General features: G+C 42.4%; 1 protein-coding gene across 5 annotated transcripts in view; it reads left to right on the forward strand.

Moving 5' to 3' along the window:
• Positions 1–12180: 12180 nt before the first annotated feature.
• Positions 12181–18273, forward strand: part of axin1 (axin 1) — a 71885-nt gene continuing 65792 nt past the window's right edge. For 4 of the 5 annotated variants that reach the window (XM_007908205.2, XM_007908210.2, XM_007908208.2 and 1 more), the window contains exon 1: positions 12181–12346. The gene's annotated coding sequence lies outside the window, so the exon portion shown is untranslated. Of the gene's footprint in view, positions 12347–15684; positions 15912–18273 lie in introns of those variants that run through there. The other variant, XM_007908206.2, reaches the window with a different exon arrangement.

The following is an 18273-nucleotide window of genomic DNA, read 5'->3' on the forward strand; positions in this document are numbered from 1 at the left end:
GTTTAGAATAATGGAGCGATTACTAGCCTGAAATCCAGCACGGGACATTTAGATAGCAACATAACCCATGATGGAACAAAGCTGCAGTGATTTTGACATCACTTTTTTTCTGCCTGTTATCTAACATATGTTGGACATGGTGGATATTTTTTGGTTTGTGGCTATGTGGTTTTCTGTTTCTGGCTGTGATGGGTCTTGAAACTGGGCACGTTTTATCAAGTTATCTTATTTCTAAATGTTGCGATCTTTGTGTTGATCTTGCTTGCAGTATTTCTTAAGGTTTGTTAGTTGCTGCTCATTTAGTTCATTGTGAGATTTCTGTGGCAAACTAAAGAGAGAGCAGTTTATTCATTTACAATTTGTTATGTGCAAATTGGCTGTCGTGTTCGGCTGCAAAATAACAATAATAATCCTTGCATTTGATATTGCGTCTTATCAAATCGTTGAGACATCTCAAAGCGCTTCAAAGAATATATTGTAAAGTGAATTGACTGTAATTAGTGATCAAATTATTATTATTTTTTTAAGGGATTATTACCCCCAGAAAGGGATCTGCCAATTGACTAACAACCGGGTTCCTACTTACTGTAAGGTAAATAGGTGTGTGAAGTAAGGAAACCTGCCTAAGGCTTTGCCCTGCCAGGGAAATACACAATCAATACAACAACAACAACAAGATTCCATTTATAAAGCGCCTTTCACGTCAGGAGGACGTCCCAAGGCGCTGCACAGTTGGGTCATGACCCGAGCAGGGGGGAAATGGTCAGGGTGAGGGAAGGGAGGGAGCGAGGAGGGGGGAAATGGTCAGGGTGAGGGGAGGGAAGGGAGGGAGCGAGGAGGGGGAAGAGAGTCGAGAGGGGAGCTGAAGGCACGGTCAAAGAGAAAGGTTTTGAGACCGGCCTTGAAGGAGGAAAGGGAGGAAGCAAGGCGAAGGCACTGGGGGATGGAGTTCCAGAGCCTCGGGGCAATACACTTTACAGTGAATCCTGTGAAGCGTTCTGAGACATTCTACTGAATGCAGGGATTATTATTACAGAGCAATTTAAAAAAAATAATGACAATTCATTTTCTCAGTCAGCTATATGAAATTCTTTTTGACAACTGCAGTCTTTTGGGGATCTTAAAATGATACATTTAATGGAAAATAGAATAATTTAAAATACTGAAAGTAGGACATTCCTTGAGTAGAGAGCCCAACAATGTGAGGAGGAACTGAATGAGGTGGAACAGAGTGAGAATTCTGTTAAGGAATTTGGTGAGAGTGGGAATTCTTCAGCAAGAGAGATACCAGAGAGCAAGTGAGAACTCTTTCATTCAGCAGATGAGTGGGAAATCTTTCTGGAGGTAGAGGTAACTTTATTTGTAAACAGGCAAACAAGTCAATTAGCAGTTAATCATAGGCCAGCTGTTCGGGGTTAAAATATCTGATGACCAGTCAAAACTGGGTGCTTTTGTTTGAGTCCTAAATAAAGAGAAGACTTCTGAGAGCCTCACTTGAGCAGAGAGCCTACAGTGTGAGGAGGGAACTGAGTGAGGTGGAACAAAGTGAGAATTCTGTTAAGGAATTTGGTGAGAGTGGGAATTTGGTGCAGAGGGGGAAAGAGGTGCATTATTATAAAATATATAATAGTTATATTAAAATAATATAAAACATGTCTGGGAATATGGCAGGGCAGCTGAGACCGGTTGCATGCACAATATGTGCCATGTGGGAACTCCAGGATGCTTTGTGTACCCTGGACAGACATGTATGTAGGAATTGTCTCTGGCTGCCTGAGCTGTGAGTTTCTGAGCTTGAGGAGAGGCTGGAGTCACTACATTGCATATGGGAGGCTGAAGAGTTCATGGATCGAAAATTTCAGGAGGTGGTCATCCCACAGCCACTGAGGGTTCAGGAGGAGAGTGAGTGGGTGACCACCTGGCATGGTAGGAAGAGGGGACAGGCAGTGCAGAAATCCCCTGAGAGTGTGGCACTCACAAACTGGTTCTCTGTACTGAATACCGGTCAGGATGATGACATCTCTGAGGAGAGGAGTCAAAAGCAAATGGATGCACAGGGGGGAAGGGACAATGCAATTGTCATTGGCGACACAATGGTGAAAGGAGTAGACAGGCATTTCTGCAATCAAAGATGTGACTCACGTGGTATGTTGCCTCCCTGGTGCCAGGGTTGAAGACATCACGGAACCGTTGCAAAATATTCAACAGGGGGAAGGGGAAGATCCAGAAGTCATGGTCCATGTTGGGATCCGTGACATAGGAAAAAAAGGGCTGAGATCGTACAGGGAGAGGATCAGAAGCTAGGGAAAAAGCTAAAGAGTAGGACCTCAAAAGAGAGACCTGAAAACGGAAATAAGAGGGTCAAAGAAATTGTATGAGAAAAGATTAGTGGGTAACATAAAAGGGAACCCTAAGGTATTTTATAAGCATATAAAGAATAAAAGGTTAATCGAAGTAGGGTGGGTCCAATTAGAGACCAAAGAGGAAATCTTCTTGTGGAGGCAGAGGGCATGGCTGACGTACTGAATTAGTACTTTGCATCTGTCTTCACAAAAGAAGAGGATGCAGCCAATGCCACAGTATTGGAGGAGAGGGGAGAGAAATTGGATAAGAATAAACTGAGAGGAGGTGCTAAAAAGGTTGACAGTGCTCAAGGTAGATAAGTCCTGACTCTCCGGAATGCATCCTAGTTTACTGAGGGAAATAAGGGTGGAAATAATGGAGGCTCTGGCCACAATTTTTCAATCTTCCTTGCACACCGGGGTGGTGCCAGTGGACTGGAGGGTTGCAAATGTTACTCCCTGTAGAAAAACCCAGGAACTACAGGCCAAAAATATATATGGGTTAATAAAGGACAGCCAACACGGATTTGTTAAGACAAATCATATCCCTCAAACCTAGATTAAAAAAATTTGATGAAGGGTGGATGAAGGTAGTGCAGTTGATGTAGTTTATATGGATTTTCAAAAAGTGTTTGATGAAGTGCCACATAAGAGACTTGTAAGCAAAATTGAAGCCCACGGTATTAAAGGGACAGTGGCAGCGGATACAGAACTGACTGGGAGACAGAGAGCAGAGAATGGTGGTGAACGGTTGTTTTTCTGACTGGAGGGCAGTGTGCAGTGGTGTCCCTCAGGGGTCGATATTGGGACAACTGCTGTTTTTGATGTATATAAATGACCTGGACTTGGGTATAGGGAGGACAATTTCCAAGTTTGCAGATGATACTAAGCTGGAAAAGTAGTAAACAGTGAGGAGGATAGTAACAGACTGCAAGAGGACACAGACAGACGGGTAACATGGGCAGACACGGGGCAGATGAAGTTTAATGTGGGGAAATGTGAAATGGTGCATTTTGGAAGGAAGAATGAGGAGAGGCAATATACGCTGATGGTACAATCTTAAAGGGGGTGAAGGGACAGAGAGACCTGGGGGTCATATAGTAAATCTATTTTAAATCGATGTCAAGGCATTGGAGAGGGTGCAAAGGAGATTGACCGGGATGGTACCAGGAATGAGGGGCTTCAGTTATCAGGAGAGACTGGAGAAGCCGGGATTATTCTCCTTGGAACAGAGAAGGTTAAGAGGCGACTTAGTAGAATTTTTCAAAATTATGAGGGGATTCGATAGGGTGAACAAAGAGAAACTACTTCCACTAGCAGGTGGGTTGGTAACCCGAGGACACCGATTTAAAATAGTTGTTAAAAGAAATAGGGGTGAGGAGAAATTTCTTTTACACAATGAGTTGTTGGGATCTGGAATGCATTACCTGAAATGGTGGTGGAAGACGATTCGATAACAGCTTTTAAGAGAGCAGATAATTATTTGGAGAGGACAAGTTTGCAGGGCTATGAGGAGAGAGCAGGGGAGTGGGATTGAATTGGATAGCTCTTTTCAAAGAGCCGGCACGACATGATGGGCCGAATGGCCTCCTGTGCTGTGTAATTCTACGATTCTTTAAACTAACTTTGATGTGTCCATTAAATATAAATAGCCTCTTAAACAGTATCTCTGGTGTGTGGTAGAGTCTCTGAACTCATCAGCTTTTCATTTACAGAGCTGTTAGCATGGGCGTTCTTCACACTACATTAGGGTTGTTGATAGAGATCAAATCCAAATCAACACATGACTGTATTTGGGGCATTGGATCATATCAGGAAAAGCTTAAGAACTTTTTCAAACTGGACCAAGAGTTCCACACGTACGCCACCTATAAAAGGGAATTTCCCTGTGTCTGTAATGGTATGTGCAGTCTCTCACTGGAGGGATGCACCCTGTCTATCTGATTCTCGAGATTGGAAAGACTAAAGTGTTAGGGAGCCCAGAGAATGTGTCGGGGTAACTGCTTGAGGTTAACCAGCTAAAATGACATAGCTTGCCATTGATATCGCTGTCTAGCAAGCTTTCCCACTGCCTGTCCTTTAGAGCTTTGGCTTGCAGGTTTAACGGGAAGAATTCTGGCTCCCATCTGTGCACACATTCATCCTTGTTGCCAAGGGATAAACATTTTAACAGGTGGACATATGCGGTGCAGGTCCCTGTAATAAATTTTCGATTAACATAGATAACGGAATGTACTGAATCTGCAGTAATAAATGAGCAGTCATAAACTGTTCTGAATGAGTAGTAATAAAGAAGGCAACTTCACCATTCATGCTTTGCTACTACATACCTTGCCTTGTAATCCAGGTGTGGTGGAAATTGACTTGCTTGTATTGCACTGAAGCTTGCACAGTTTCTATCTCATAATCTGAATCACATTCCCTAATGCCTGTAATAAACCAGTGACACAGCACTGCTTCTCCAGTTTGTGTAAGATTGGGTGTGAGCTTGCTAATGACCAAAACACACAGCCACTCCCAAATGCAAACTTTGTGATTCATTACTGTCAGAGATGCTGGAGAAACCAGCTCTTTCTGTTGTGCTGCTCTGTTGTCTCCAGTAGCAGAAGTGCAGGCTGGTTCGTTTCATTATTGGTTTGCTACTGTTGCCGTAAAAACAACTTATGTAGACAGATCATATAAATCAGTGCGTGCACATTCCAATACTGTGCACAGAGTACAGAACCAGATTTCAACATAAAGCACTAAACCCTCCATTGGTGCTGTGTGTTCATTGCAAGTTGACTCCAGAATGTATTTGAATCAAGCCCAAGGTCCTGCATTTGAGCCTGCTTCCCACTGTGTAGGTGACATACGCAGCATGGTTATGGAGCACATGTTTGTACCTATTCCTTTCCACCTCCCCAGCCAGAATAAATATTGTGTTAGAGAGTTGAAAGAGTAGCAGGGCAATGTGCCATTGGAGCAGACATACTGGGCTGGTAGTGGAGGCTACAAAACTGGTGGAACAGCTGAGCCTGTGTCCATCATGATGGCATCCCTGTGCCATCATCTGCCACAGCGGCTGAGTATACTTTGGCCAGCTTTCCATGTAAATTAGATGATGTGATGACTCTCAACACTCAGCAAGGGTCTTATCATGTTGGGATGTTGACACATGTGAGTTTGGTTTGGCTTGCAGGTCCAAAAAAAACGGTATGACTCCTGCCTATTTTTAAATAAGAACATCGTCATTGATGATTCTTGTGTACAAGCAGCTCTCAATTCAGATTATCATAGCTGGTGACAAAAATACAAGGTTATGTTTTTTTCATATTGCAACGAAAGCATTTTTTGGGACAATTTCAAAAGTGCCATTTTCACATCAAAGATTTATTTTGAAACTGACCGATTCTTTCTGTATTAAAAAACACAATACATCCACTTTACTGCTAAAATCTTTGCTTTGAACTGTCTTTTTTGCACAGACACTTGTGACTTGAAAGACCAAAATTTCAATTCAAGCTCAATTTTCATTTTATGTAAGCAGCTGAAAATAGTCTAAAAATAATTCTTACTCTCCTTACATTTGATACAGCGCTTTTCATGTTGAGACAATGTCTCAAAGTGCTTCACAGGATATACTGTAAAAAGTCCAGTGTAGGTGAACGTGGCAGCAAATTTGTACATAGTAATATCCTGCGTTCAGCTATGAAGCAAATGACTGATTTTATTTCAACTTTCTGTGCGGCTCTTTAGGTATCTGCTATTGTATGGGAGATATAAAGTGGAGTCCTGTAGCTCAGTGGTTAGAGCACTCGCTTTGCAAGTGAGAGACCTGAGTTCAATTCCAGGCAGAGGGTGAAACCTTGGGCAAGTTTCCTTACTCCACACAGAGCCTAATAATAAACCCTCCAAAACCAAAAACAATAATAAATTGGTCATTTTCAATCTACGACTGTTTGTGGGACATTGCTGTGCGCAATTGGCTGCCGCGTTCACCCACAAATATACAGTCAATTCACTTTACAGTGTGTTCTGTGAAGCGCTTTGGGACGTCCTCCCGAAGTGAAAAGCGCTATATCAAATGCAAGGATTATTATTATTATTATTAAAGTGAAAAATAAGTCCACAGTTGACATACCCTCATAAGACTGAAATGTTTGAAGGAGATTTAAAGGAACCCAATGAGTAAATTCATTCTTCATATTACAACAACAAAATTGCATTTGCAAAGCACCTTTCATGTTGGGAGGACGTCCCAAGGCTGATCCCAACAGTCATCCCAACGTGGGGGGGCAGGGTTGGGATGAGGAAAGGCAGTGATGTAGGAGGGCGGCTGAAGGCACAGTCAAAAAGGAGAGTCTTGAGTTGTGCCTTGATGGAGGCAAGGCAGGGAGCAAGGCAAAGGGATTGTGGGATGGAATTGCAAAGGGTGGGGGCAGAGAGGCTGAAAGCAGGGCGGGTCAGGCGAGAGACATGGAGCAGGTCGGAGCCTGATGAATGGAGGGAGCGGACAGGTTGATAGGGGGTTAGCAGGTCAGAGAGGTAAGAGGGGGCAAGGCCGTGGATGGCCTTGAAAGTGAGGACAAGGTTTTTGAGAGCCAGTGGAGCTGAGCAAGGGTGGGGGTGATGGGGTCACGGAGCCTGGTGCGGGAGAGGAAATGAGCGGCAGAGTTCTGGATGATCTGCAGCTTGTGGAGGGGAGAGTTGGGGAGGCCGACAAAGAGGGAGTTTCCATAGTTGAGCCTTGAGGTCATGAATGTGTGTATGAGGGTTTTGGCAGTGGCGTAGTCGGGCAATGTTGCGGAGATGGGGGAAGGCAGAGTGGGTCATGGCATGGTATGGGGGAGTAAGAACAATCGGGGTCGAACAAGACACCTAGGTTCCTGACTGGCTTGGTGAGGTGGAGTGTGCTTCTATGGACGCTGATGCTGCCAGTGCCTGAGGTGCTGAGACGCTGCCGTGAGCCAATCAGGAGAGCCTCAGTCTTGCTGACATTCAACTGTAGAAAGTTGGCTCTCATCCAGGACTTGATGTCTGTCAGACAGTCTATCAGGATGTCAGTTGTCCTGGAATTGAGGGTGGAGGCAGAGAGATAGAGTTGGGTGTCATCCACGTACATGTGGAAGTTGACCCCATATCTGTGGATGATGTCACCAAGAGGGAGCTTGTAGAGGTTGAAGAGGAAGAGACCGAGGCCAGAGCCCTGAGGAACACTGCACAAGACTGTGCGGGGGCTGGAAGAAAAACTGTTAGCGGAGACAAATTGGAGACGGTGTGAGAGATAAGACCTGAACCATTCAAGGACAGAACCTTGAAGGTTGAGGTGAGAGGAGAGGAGAGGCGGTGGAGGAGGACGGAGTGGTCCACGGTAACGATTCATATTACAACATATTAAGATAGAATTGGGGAGACTGGGAGAGACACTGAGAGAGAGAGAGAGAGAGAGACTAAGTGAGACTGAGAGACAGAGAGGGAGACTGAGAGAGAAAATATATTAAAGGAGTCCTCCCACAGGACTCCTCCCAGCTGAGTATAGATAAAGGCAAAATGTCTGTCTGTGTGTCAATCTACATTCTATATTGGATCCATGGTTGCAAGCGAAGCTGCAACTGGTACAGCTAGTACTTCATATAACGATAGATCCCCTACAAAAAATGCCCATGGTTTTTGCCTGTCGCTACTTTGTTGAAGAATATATTAGTATAGATGTATCTATCTAGAACAGTTTGTGATTTCCTCCATCCCTACTTTTTGCAGAACACCATGCATACCTCATATTTTTGGGATTAATTAAAGCATTTTTTAAATATAGCTCATCAACGATAGGAAATCCCCTAAAACAAATTTCACCCACAAATATACAGTCAATTCACTAAAACAAATTTCACCCATGAACATACAGTCAATTCAATTTACAGTATATTCTGTGAAATGCTTTGAGAAGACATGAAAAGAGCTATATCAAATGCAACGATTTTTATTATATATATTATAAATATGCCCATGACACTCCCAGTTGCAAGACCTTCCCAATAAGGTATACATATCTCTACATCAATTGGTTATTGCATTATTGGCTTGACACACAGACACACACACACACACTTGCAGACAATTTGTCTTTATTAGTATAGATAATGGGGACTATTATGAAGGAAAGGCCACTCTATTGCAACCTTATTGTTAAGGCATTTGTCCGCAATCTTCAACTTCCCTGTAATGGAAATTTAAATTAGATTAAAAGTAATTAAAAATATATATTTCCAATAACAATGTATTTTACTTATCTGATATAACTGGTTGAAATATCCTGACCCTTGACTCTTCCTTATTCTACTTTAAAACTAAAGAAGGCAACTGGCAGTACTATTTCAATCCAATACTGTGCCATCTCGAGGGCCATTGGGTACAGGCGCACTCTTTAGGAATAATAATAATCTTTACATTTGTTATTGTGCTTTTCACATCAGGAGGATGTTTCAAAGCTGGTGTTCATACTCCACATGAGCCCTTAACCCTCTCTGGTGCCTCTCTATTTGCTTCTCCCTCATGTGTGCATCAAGTTTTCTTTTAAATACATTGGTGCTTTTTACTTGAACCACAGCTTCCTGTAGTGAGTTCCACTCTCTCACCACCCTCTTTGTGAAGAAGTTCCTCCTAAACTCCCTGTTAGATCTAATACTGGCTATTTTCTGATGATGCCCTCACGTTTGGACTCACAAACAAGTGGAACATCCACCTTCTCAAATCCATTCGTAATCATAACTGTAACATTTGCTTACTATGGCTGTGATCACCCAACTCAGCACAATCCAGAGGGTTATCTTTGAAAGCAAGAACATACCTTAATTAAATTGTTGTTTGAAGTGATAGATAAATGCTTTTCCTGCAATCTATATGCAGCTAGAATATTTACTTCTCAAAACTTCATGTGAATTAACTTCGCTGAGGCTAGTTAGAAAACATTTTGCTATTGAGATTTTAAAAAATGGATTCAGTGGAACCTTCACATGCAGAATGGCAGAACAAACTACAGATTGTTTAAAAACAATACTCCTTTGATTAGACTCTGAAAAGAAATGACTTGCCATCAACATTTAAAATATCTGTTAAAAAATCACTGTAAACTTATGATAATAGTTATCTATTTGCAGCTCTTCAGAGGAATATCACACATGTAAGACATCTGGTATATAAATGTAATAATTATGGCTTCAGTTCTAAAGGGTGGTATAATCTCTCTTGAAATATATACAGCAAGAAACATGAAAAAAATTGAAGCCTTTTAAAAGTTTTTTTCACTATATTTCAATTTTTTTTACTTTTACCTGCAAACGTAAGCACATTACTCCATATTCCTGGAAGAAGTGAAGTTTCCTCCTGCCATTGTTAATTTTGCAATTACCCTTCAACCTAGTTAATTAATGCAATTTATGAATTAGATTGCAAGACAGTAAACTTTAAATAAAACTTTTGCAAATTGTTACAATCTTTGCTTTCCTCCTTCTGCCAGCCAATAAAGTGTAATATAAGGTCTGAAGACAAATAGTATCAATTGATTTTTACAAGGCAGACAAATGTATGAAACTCCAGTTTAGGAAGCATACTATACTGTATTAGAAATGTAATCTCGATTTGTATTGTTCTTAAAAATATATCAAAAAGGGCACTTTGAAAACAACGGAGCTATAAACAGAGGAAAGCAGCCAAATAATCTGAATAACCTAATTTAGGTTTATATAAAGATTTTGCCCGCAAAATATAGTTGATAATAATAATAATCCTTGCATTTGATATAGCGCTTTTCACGTCAGGAGGACGTCTCAAAGCGCTTCACAGAATATACTGTAAAGTGAATTGACTGTATATTTGTGGGAGAACGCGGCAGCCAATTGCGCACAGCAGCGTCCCACAAAGTCGTAGATTGAAAATGACCAATTTATTATTGTTTTTTTTGTTTTTGGAGGGATTATTATTAGGATCACTTTAAAGTATAGCTCTGTGAAGTGCTTTGAGACGTCTCAAAGACTTGATAAGGCGCTATATCAAATGCAAGCATTATTATTACTGTTCTTCTAACTCAGTTGTAATGTGCCAGAAGATGGATCATTACTTATTTGTGGTGAAAGAAGGCTTAAAGAATAAGATGTTTTGTAACTGGTGATCAGTTATCAAAGGATCTTATCAAAGGAAATGTTTTGCACTTAGGGTTAAGTTGTTTCCAACTTGCATTCATTTAGTGCCCTTCACAGCCCTCGCACTTAACAGTCTGTAGCTTAGTGGTTAGAAAACCGAGGAGGAAAATCTTCAGGTGCGATCTGAAGACGGGCAAAGAGGCAAAACGGAGGGAACTGAGGCAGGGAATTCCAGAGGATCGGAGCACAGTACCCGGGAGCACAGTAGTCACTGTATCAGAGGCCCAAACCTTATGAGCATCAATGCTGTGCAGCACAGTATACGGTGTTGGACCAATGGGCGGAGCGATCACTCAAATCATTCTCAGCAAAACCACAACTGTCAGTAATAATAATAATAATAAAATAACTGGTAACTGGCAAAAGGTCCGCGGGTTCCCTCCCGGGAGCGCGGGGGAATAAAAGATATGGGAGTGTTACTGTTTATCCGGAGGGCACGTGGGGACCAAACAACTGAGACAAATGGGAACTCTGCGCGAACGCGCCCCGTGCGTGGCTTCGCGATGCCTTCTGGGACTTGTAGTCGCCCTCCCCGTCCCCTCGCTCTCCTCGGAGCCCCGCCTCCTGCGACAAAAAAAGGAACGCGTCAGAACTTCACTTCCCAGCGTCCGCCGCGGCGCCGCGCCGAGTCGTCCTCCAATCAGCGGCCTGGGAACCGCAGGGCGTGGATGAGGTAATGGGTCGCCCGCCGAATGCTTTCAGTCGGGAATTGTGCTTTGATCAGGTCCGTCCCGGTACATAGAGGGGTTTGGGATGAAAAAGGGTTTTCTGGGTTTTTTTCCCCCCCTTTTTTTTAAAGAAAAAAAATCCCTGACTTTCGACTCCTATCGACGTACTTATCATTTCTCTGGAGATAAACACATATATATTCAAACGCGTATTTTTTTCCCCCCTTTTTAACGTATATTTTTGTAACGTGTGTGGGAATGTGGGAGAGGCGGTGAGAGGAGGGCTGAGGGGAAGGGCAGTCTGTGTGTGTGTGTGGTGGAGGTGCGCTGTGGTCTGGGAGGACCTGCGGCGGCGGCGGCGTGTTTTGATGTGGCGCGCGGTGCGGGAGCTGCCAGTTGAACGTTGGAGGCGGTTTAGTCGCGAGCGGGCGGCTGAGTGAGTGAGAGAGAGAGAGAGAGAGAGGGCGCGAGCCGAGCCGCAGCGAGTGAGGAAGCGCGCGGCGCGATCGGGCGGAGGAGCCTTTCGTTCTCGTCCGTTCTCCTCTTCACGCGGCCCCGAGCAACCCAAGGCTCCGGAGAGACCCCCCCCTCCTCCTCGATTAAATACCTCAGTAACCCCCCCCCCCATCCCATCCCCATCCCCGGCCCCTCTTGAGGGAAGGGTTTCCCCCTCAAAAAAGATAATAATGTTTTGAATTTTTTGGGGTTTTTATTTTATAAGAGAAAAACCCAAAGGGGGTGCGGGCGGGGGGTGGGGGTGCGGGGGGGGGGGGACCGCTCGGAACGGAGCTGTTGGCGACGACGAGGATTTATATTTTTTTGAAGAAAGGATAAGGTTTTTTTCTCTCTCTCTCTCTCTCTCGGGGAGGGCTCCGTGTCCGCCTGGCACTGGCTCTCTGGCTCTCTGGCTCAGGCTCTCTGCCTTATCTGTCGATGTAGATTATTTTTTTTATAAAAAGAAAAATAATCATCACAGTGATACTGATGGAAAATCCCGGGCGGAGGCGGCCGCCGCCGCCGCCGTTTCTTCCCGACCGTCACCGCGGAGCCTCCTCGTGGAACAAACTTTCCAACAGATTGGGCTGCGGGAAGGAGTTGCTGCCGCTGCTGCCCGTCACCGCGCGGGTGTGAGGAGCCGTGTGGCCGTGTCCTCCAGGTAACTGCCCACCGAGAGAGACCGTCAGCCGCCGGCTTCGCCTTACCGTAGAGTGCACGTCGGTGAGGGGAGAGGGGGACGAGGGAAGGGACGGGACGGGACGGGACGGGGGTGAAACCAAAGGGTCGGGGCCGGACTCTCGGGTCCCTCTCCAGCACTCGGGGGATCAAAGGCTTCGGGGGTCGGGGGCGCAGGAGGAAGGCAGTGTGTGTGTGTGTGTGTCAGTGTTTCATGTCTTTCCCTCTCGTTGTTAGCCACTCGAGGGCAATCTCAGGAGTTGTGCTGCTCGTCTTGAACTTTACTTTAACTGTCTGTGTAAACTTGGCTGTGGGGTTGGCTTTGCACGAATAAATGCAATAATTCCCCCCCCACCGTCCTCAGGTGTAGAGTGGATTCCCAGTGGGTCAGATGGCCTTTTTTTAAGCATAATTAAAAAAACCACTTATGAATAACGTTGTCCTGAAGATAGTTCGACCTTATCGGAAGTGCTGGGGAGTGACAGATATTATGTGAAGATTGTTTTTTGTCGAAGCTGAACTAGTTAGTGACTTCAAAGAAACTAGTGTTTTCTTTTGGCAGAAATAAACTTTGCTCAACTTTATTTTTTGAGGTCAAATAGTAACAAAAGCATTACTTAAACGAATTAGCTCCAATGACTGCATTCGAGGATGTACTGCAGTACTTGGCGTTTGTTTGCTGGCCCTTATGTTATTGTCAGATGAACTATCGATTTTGGTATTCTTTGACAATTTTTTCGTTGTTTGATGGATGTGTTCTATCCTATTTCTTATGGCTCAAATCTCTTTGTTTATCCTGTAAGTATTGGCTGCATATTACTGCCATCATCTGTGCAGTATGATCTTAGAAACTGTAAACATAGGTCATCAATGCTAATTTCAAGATGTACTTTGCAAAAAAATTTTGATGTCCTTAAGGCGTGCTTTATTTTAGTGTTGTCGGGATTGACATTTCAGAAATTATTGATCTTGCATACGTTGTCTATGATTAGTCAGGTTTGCCAATTGCGAAGTAACTATATTGTAGTTGTTTAATATATGTAAATATTTTGGGGTTTGACTTGATGAAATTGAAGTTTGAAATGCTTTTTGAAGTGGTGAAGCCTGTAGTGAAAATATTGACCTTGGTTGACCTCTGAACTTCTGGTGTATGTTATCTTTTTGTCTACCAGAGATTAATTTAGAATGACAAAAGAATGACAAGCTATTGTCATGCAACCCTCGTTCTTTTAAATATGGCCTTTTCAGTAATTATTTTAAAGCATATTCCTAGGAAAGGCAGGAGGGTGGTAACACGAATGTCAGTGTCTAGAATTTTGTTCTTGTATTGAATTTTAAACTTATTACAGAATAAGCCATCAAAATGTGTGATTAAATTATGGGTTTAAATATGCATATGCGTGTCAGTAATTTGAATTACCCAAACATCAAATGCAAAGGTATATTCTTTCTCATATTCACCCGTCACATGGTCCTGCTGACTCCGTTAGAGACAAATTGATTGCTTATTGCGATAAGTGATAGATTCGGAGTGGATGTAGGGACTCTTGCCCAATGCAGAAAGTACTTGTCGGAAAAATAAAAATGGCCTAAAACCTGTTGTGGAACAGGGGTCAAAAGTAGGACAAAATAAAATGGCAAAGAGACATTGAAGAATCGATATCCACATGAGATGGCTTGGAGTATAGCAGAATGTTGATCTTTGGTAGTGAGGAAAATGAACTAGCACATGTTGCCAGGGTAATGTTTTTAGGGTGCAGGATGAAAGCAATTGCATAGAATGGTATCCCAATGTCATGAAGCTTTAAGACAATACTCCTTTGGTTAATTCCCCCACTTACCCTCTTCCAGCAAAACGTACTGTAGGCAAGTTTCCTTACTCCACACGCCTCTGTTTACCTTACATAGCAGTAAGTAGGAATGCGGTTGTTAGTCGATTGGCGGATCATTTCCAGGGGTAATAATCCTTTCAAAAAAATAAAATAAAAAATTGTTCGCTCAATCTGTGAATGTTTGTGGGACACAGCTATGCGCAATTGGCAGCCATGTTTCGCACCTAAAATACACAGTTAGTTGACTACAATATATTCTGTGAAACACTTTGCGACATCTCAACGATGTGATAAAGCGTTATATCAAATGCAAGTATTATTATTATACCTGATGGTGTCAGAGTCCCCTGCACAGTGTGTGGACGGGTTTTTTCAAAGAGTAAGGAAGGCCCTGCAAGGTAGGATAAGATATTCACATGTATTTGTAGCGTGTAATACAGATGCTTTTGTATTGTAGCTTATTTTGAATGAGGTCCAATATTTGTATGGTGGCTAATTCTGAATGGAGTAGTCATGTGATAGCAAGTAGGATAAAATGTGCTCTGGCAATATGTACCGAGGGTGAAACGTGTAAAGCAGATATGAATGTCAAGCTAGGTAAATTTTGTTCTAGTCTGGTAGCTAGATGCGGAATAGTATATATTTTCTTAGGTATTGTGACTGTAATAGTTAACCAGAGCCAAGCGTTTTTAGACAGCCTGAGTTCTTCAAAAAAAGTCAATTGTTTTCCTGTGACCTCCTTTGATTGCTAATGTTCTTTGCAGCTATAAGAAAATACTCTGAAAATAATTGTATAACGCTTTATATCAAGCAGTATTAGTGCAAGGGTGTAGGCTGATTGAAGTTTTATAATTCACATTGCTAAATTGAATTTAGAATAATAGTTTTGTGCATAAAATCTGTTAATACCTGAAAGTGTTAATACATTGCACCTGGCGTGCAGCATAATGTTTTTGCAAGGCATAGTGAAATGCCTTAATAATAATAATAATCCTTGTATCTGATATAGTGCCTTATCACGTAATTGAGACGTCTCAAAGCACTTCTCAGAACATACAGTAAAGTGAATTGACTGTATATTTTGTGGGCAAAACACAGCAGCCAATTGCGCACAGCAGTGTCCCACAAACAGTCATGGATCGACTAGTAAATTATTATTATTTTTCCTTCCACAGCAGTAGCATTGTAATGATATATTGAGACTAAAACGATTTAGTGCTATTGTTGACTTGTAGGTAAACTAGTGTTTGTTTAGTTTGAATTAGTATAATAATTTTGTGAAATATAGCCATACAAAGACAGGATGTCAGTAAATTTGTATCGCAGGAATTCACAAAATGCATTGCCTTTGATATGCTGAGCAGAAAAAGCCATCAGTGAAGTACCAAGCCACAATGCTTTTTTTAAAATCCATACAGGGTGCTAAATGTCTGAGGAGAATTAGACTCGGAGTTTAGGCCAAAGGATTTTCTCTGCCTCTCAGAGGGGTGGAACTGGGTGTTGTTTGAACTCTTTGCAGTACGAATGTTGAGACAGGGGGCGCTATTGAGACCTTTCAAGAGGGGCCGGAGTATGTAATGTGTGAGAGTGTGAGTGTGCGAGAGATTGAAAATAACAAAGAAAGTGTTTAAGTCTTTTCCTGTTGTTAATATCGTGATGGTGGTTGAGCTTTAATGATCTCAGATGCCCTCCGAAGAAGAAGGTAGATTTTTCCAGGTGGGTCCAAAAGCTAAGATCGGTTTCAATTGCAGTGTGGGAGAATAGGTTCATGCAAATGTGCATTGGGTGTTTTGAATCGTGCTGGGATTTTATGCCAATCATTTCTAGATCAAGTTTAGGTGAGATTTGTTTGCAACGTGATACACGCGGGATCTTCCGTACATTTGATTATTATTGCGAAATCTGATGCAGGAAAGTTGTGGAAACTGCAGTATTCAAAAACGAGGGGCCTTGGCAGTCTTATTAAGAACAAAACGAGAGCTGTAAGTAGCTAAAGGGGTCTCGTTTGCTCTTTCCCATCCCCCACTGTGCTGGAGAGGCCAAGAAATGAATGCGATGCGGGGCTGCAGAGGCATCAGTCACATCAAGGGACTGAGACAAACATCTCGGAAGTGTAAAGATATAGCGATTCTTACCGTCCGATCTATCATCTCTGCAGCCACTAGTTTTCAATGGATATATTTTAATCCTAGTTTTTCAAGGTGGTGTTTTAAAAACTGCCAATAAAGAAAGAATTTGGTGGTGAAAGTATCTGGAGAATAAGCGTTTTAACATTGCAGTAGATTAAACAAACGAATGTAGGCGGGTTAAATATCAAACGGCACGGACTGGTTTCAGATGAAGGACCATTCATGTGGAAAAAGGGGGTTATTAGGTATAATTGGAATTGAAAATATGCAATTCACAATTAATTGATTGTTTTATGTTTTATTTGTATTCAGTGTTTGGTTGGATATGTTGAATTTCTTAACAAAAGAAAGGCTGCTATTGAATTGTTGAAGCATTTGTATCTCAATTTAGGATAGATTTTCAAGCAGATTTTTTTGGGAAAAAATTGTATTAGTACTGTCGTTGTTTTGTGGAGTGCACTGTTGGAAACTAGGCACCATGGTTTTTTTTAAAAAAAACTGTTTCATAAATTTGCTGAGGTGCTCAGCTCAGCTTTGGTCTCAAAATCTTGCAAACCAGTTATGCATTTAGCAGAAATTGTGTATTGGAATCTTTGGCTATTTACGTAATTGTATCTTTGCATTCTTGCAATTCTACTGAAACACAAGGACGTATATAATAATAATAATAATAATAATAAGCTGATTGATGCTTGTACACATGTTTGTACTTAATTTGACAGTGAGGAATTGACACCCTTCTTCCCAAAAAGCCATGGTCATTTTACATACTGGAGATGTATACAAATGTACTAAAATATAATTTTCGATTCTATTATGTCAAAAACATTAGGGAACAAATACTGTAAAACTCAAATCCCGAAACTTCCCACACCGGTTTTCTTTATGGTGCTCTGAGTCACATTGTAGATGTGTGAGAGCAATGGCTGTTGAATGCCCCTTTAACTGTACCCATCCTCACAGTAGGAAGTTATTTGCCTTCACTCTTACTGTCCAATTCAAGAATTTGCCTTCACTCTGACTGTAGAATTTCAATTTGCTCTATTACGGAATGGAACATCAGAGTTCCCGTGCTACATCCAAAAAAAATGTATGTTTACTGAGTGTTGGGTTCTATAATACATTTAAATGTCTCCTTCCAAACTCCCCCCTTCCCTCCTCGTAGAAATGTTAGTTCTAATCAGTACAGTAGTGAACAATACTGTTCATATTTATTGTGTATGAGTCATGTAGCTCAGTGGTTAGAGCACTCGCCTTGCAAGAGAAAAACCTGGGTTCGATTCCCGGCAGGGCGAAACCGTGGGCAAGTTTTCTTACTCCACACGCCTGATAATAATCCCTAAAAAAAAATTGGCCATTTCAATCCACGGCTGTTTGTGGGACACTGCTGTGCGTAATTGGCTGCCGTGTTTGCCCACAAATATACAGTCAATTCACTTTACAGTATATTCTGTAAAGCTCTTTGAGACGTCCAGAAGATGTGAAAAAGCGCTATATCAAATGCAAGGATTATTATTATTATGCACCTGTACATTATATGATTCTATTGTGCATGGCATACTTATACATTATATGATTCAAGGAGTCCTTTTAAGTATCTTTCTTAAATGTGTTAAGGTTGTGTGTTGCAGTGTATAAGGAGCATAGCATTGGACTTAATGTTATTGCATTATCCACATCCACGCCATGACCGGCACTGCCTACCACCACCTCCGCAACATTGCCGGATTCTGCCACTGCCTCACCCCTCAGGCTGCTGAAACCCTCACCCACTGCTGAAACTCCTTCCTCATCGGCCTTCCGAACGCTTCCCATCGCAAGCTGCAGATCATCAAAAACTCTGCAGCTCATGTACACTCGCGCACCAGGCTCCGCTACCCCATCACTCCCACCCTCGCCCGACTCCACTGGCTCCCCATCCCCCAGAGGATCGAGTTCAACATCCTCAT

This window comes from Callorhinchus milii, unplaced genomic scaffold, assembly GCF_018977255.1.
Source record: "Callorhinchus milii isolate IMCB2004 unplaced genomic scaffold, IMCB_Cmil_1.0 Scaffold16, whole genome shotgun sequence".
In the NCBI taxonomy this organism is placed as follows: Eukaryota; Metazoa; Chordata; class Chondrichthyes; order Chimaeriformes; family Callorhinchidae; genus Callorhinchus; species Callorhinchus milii.